This window comes from Cetorhinus maximus, chromosome 8, assembly GCF_964194155.1.
Source record: "Cetorhinus maximus chromosome 8, sCetMax3.hap1.1, whole genome shotgun sequence".
In the NCBI taxonomy this organism is placed as follows: domain Eukaryota; kingdom Metazoa; phylum Chordata; class Chondrichthyes; order Lamniformes; family Cetorhinidae; genus Cetorhinus; species Cetorhinus maximus.
In genome coordinates, this window is record NC_135886.1 from 54,580,696 (window position 1) to 54,584,648 (window position 3,953).

Consider the following 3,953-nt stretch of genomic DNA (forward strand, 5'->3'; position numbering starts at 1 on the left):
CTGCCGACGTGGCGCTCCGCCCCACACTACAACCGGACGTGGCGTCAAGTACAGCAAAAAAAACCCCCGCCACCAACAAACAAGTTCTGCACATTGTTTAACCGTGGCTGCACAGATGTCAATGTTAGATCGGAGAGGGCAACCTCTATGAAGCGAAACCATCTGCTCCTTAACCTGAACGCCTCAGTTCACCTCTCAGAGCTGCGAAGGCTCGCACTGAAGGGTAGACAACAGTTCACCCAGAGTCAACTGACTGATCCCCATCGACTGCAACCATTCTGCATTGGAACCAACTGTCAATATTGATTCACTCCCTGGACACCCTCCCGTCAATATTGATTAACTCCCTGGACACCCTCCTGTCAATATTGATTCACTCCCTGGATACCCTCCTGTCAATATTGATTTACTCCCTGGACACCCGTCAATATTGATTAACTCCCTGGACACCCTCCCATCAATATTGATTAACTCCCTGGACACCCTTCTGTAAATATTCATTCACTCCCTGGACACCCTCCTGTCAATATTGATTCAATCCCTGGACACCCTCCTGTCAATACTGATTCAATCCCTGGACACCCTCCCGTCAATATTGATTCAATCCCTGGACACCCTCCCATCAATATTGATTCAATCCCTGGACACCCTCCTATCAATATTCATTCACTCCCTGGACACCCTCCTGTCAATATTGATTCACACCCTGGACACCCTCTTGTCAATATTGTTACACCCTGTCAACATTGATACAGCCAAGTAGAACTCCAGTAAATATTGATCAATTCCTGGAACTTCTGTAAATATTGATACTTTCTCGGTTACTCCCTGTATATTATGATACATTCCTCTGGATCCTTTAAAAATACAAAGATACAGCCTGGACCAGTTCTCTAGGGAGGTGTGATTCAATTTTGCCAGGGCTCCTTGATGCCACATTTAGTCAAATTCTGCCTTGATGTCACTGTCACCTCACCTCTTGAGTTCAGCTCTTCTGTCCATGTTTGAACCAAGGCCATGAAGTCAGGAGCTGAGTGACCCTGGCAGAACCCATACTGAGCATCCGTGAGCAGGCTATTGCGTGTGAGTGTCACTTGATAGCACTGTCAACAACCCTTTCCCTCACTTTGCTGATAATCGAGAGTAGACTGATGGGGCGGTAATTAATCGGATTGGATTTGTCCTGCTTTCTGTGCACAGGACATACCTGGGCAATTTTCCACATGATTGGGCAGATGCCAGTGCTGTATCTGTACTGGAACAGCTTGGCTAGGGGCGTGGCAAGTTCTGGAGCACAAGTCTTCAGTACTATTGCCAGGATATTGTCAGGGCCCATAGCCTTTGCAGTATCCAATGCCTTCAGTCGTTACTTGATATCACATGGAATGAATCGAATTGGCTGAAGACTGGCATCTGCGGTGATGGGGAGTTGGAGGCCAAGGTGAATCATCCACTTGGCATTTCTGCCTGAAGATGGTTGCAAATACTTCATTCTTGTCTTTTGCACTGATGCGCTGGGCTCCCCCATCATTGAGGATGGGAATATTTATGGAGCCTCTTCCTCCTGTTTGCTGTTTAATTGTTCACCACCATTCATGACTGCATAAGGCAGGACTGTGGAGCTTTCATCTGATCCGTTGGCTGAGGAATCACTTAACTCTGCCTATTGTATGCTGTTTCTGCTATTTGGCATACAAGTAGTCCTGTGTTGTAGCTTCTCCAGGTTGACACCTTTTTAGGTATGCCTGGTGCTGTGCCTGCTCTCCTGTATCTTCATTGAACCAGAGTTGATCGCCTGGCTTGATGGTAATGGTAGAGTGGGGAATATGCCAGGCCATGAAGTTACAGATTGTGATTGCGTACAATCTGCTGCTGCTGATGGCCCACAGCGCCTCATGCATTCCCAGTTTTGAGTTCCTAGATCTGTTTGAAATCTATCCCATTTAGCATGGTGGTAGTGCCACACAACATGATGGAGGACATCCTCAATGTGAAGGCAGGACATCTTCTCCAGAAGGACTGTGCGGTGGTCACTCCTACCGATACTGTCATGGACAGATGCATCTGTGATAGGTAGATTGGTGAGGACATGGTATAATAGGTTTTTCCATCATGTTGGTTCCCTCACCACCTGCTGCAGGCCCAATCTGGCAGAAACGTCCTTCAGGATTTGGCCAGCTCGGTCAGTAGTGGTGCTACCAAGTCACTCTCGTTAATGTACATTGAAGTCCCCCACCCAGAGTATATTCTGTGCCCTTGCCATTGTCAGTGCTTCTTCCAAGTTGTGATCAGTTGAGCAGCACTGATTCTTCAGCTGAGGGAGGGCAGTACGTGGTAATCAGCAGGAGGTTTCCTTGCTTATGTTTAATCTGATGTCATAAGACTTCATGGGGTCCAAAGTCAATGTTAAGGACTCCCAGGGCCACTCCCAGGACTTCCAGGGCCACTCCAAGTGGATACCCCTGTGTTGCCACCTCTGCTGGGTCTGTTCTGCTGGGTGTCTGGGACATTGGCTGTAAGGAATAATTCAGTAGCTATAACTCTGTCAGGCAGTTGCTTGACTAATTTCTGGGACAGCTGTCCCAATTTTAGCATGAGCCTGAGATGTTAATAAGGAGGATTGACAGAACTGGGTGTGCCATTGTTGCTTCTGGGGCCTAAATTGATGCCACGTGGCCCATCTGATTTTATTCCTTTTTGACTTTTCTGTAGCAGCTTGCTACAACTGTGTGGCCTACTAGACCGTTTCAGAGGGCAGTTAAGAGTCAACCACATTGCTGTGGATCTGGAGTTACATGAAGGCCAAACCGGGTAAGAACAGCAGATTTCCTTCCCTAAAGGAATTAATGAACTCAATGGGTTTCACGACAATCGATGATAGTTTCATGACACCATTTCTGAGACTAGCTTTTAATTCCATTTTTTAAATTAATTAATTGAATTAATTAAATTCCTCAGATTAACTGGCAGCTCTCAGCGGGCAGGTCTTCTGTCCCCGGGGTCCTTGATCCTGGAGAAGGTCTGCCGCTGTCTAGATAAGTGCCTGAGTGGCACTTAATGCAGGAGACCTTCCCTGAAAGAGGCAATGCATGGCTCCCGCTGGCTCTCCAGCCAGCAGGCGAGACCCCCATCACCTCCAATAAACACCACCTATAAAGTCTAATTTTTATTTAAAGGGAGGGAATCTGTTACTTACTTAATAAAAATCTAGCTATCCCATTCTTGAAAGTTCCAATTGCCGCCTAGCATCCAGAGCCTTTTGGGGAGATGTTAATTATATTCAAATGTTGCTTATTAATTGGGGATTCACTTGTGCTCCTATATATAAAGGAAAAGACTGAAACTGTGGTTATAAGATTTGGAGGTGCATGTTTGAAATGTGTATCTCAGTAAATAAAAGTTTGTTGAGTGTGTAAAAGTTTAGGCTCCCATTCTATCCTTCACTGCCTGGCTTCCTGGAGTTCAGCAGGAGAAAGTTTGAAATTTTTACCCTCTGTGTGAAAATGTACTTCCTGATTTCACTCCTCAACTGCCTAACTCTAATTTTTAGATTACATTCTTTGGTTCTTGATTTTCCCCCACCAGAGGAAATAGTTTGTCCATATCTATTCTATCACATGTTTCTAAAATTTCAACTACCTTGATCAGATCTACCTCAACCAATTAGACTCAAGGGAATGCAAGCCAAGTTTATACAACCTGTCCTCATAATTTAGCCATCTAAGCCCTGTTACCATTCTGGTGAGCTTATGCTGCACCCCCTCCAGGACCAATATATCCTTCCTGAGGTGTAGTGCCCAGAACTGAATGCAATACTGCACATGGGTCTGACCAAGGCTCAGTACAACTGAAGCATGCCTTCCTCCTCCTCATCCAGGCCACTAGAGAAAAAGACTAACATTCCATTATTTCTGTCTGCAGTATGCAAAGATTAAGACTGAGGGAATATAAAG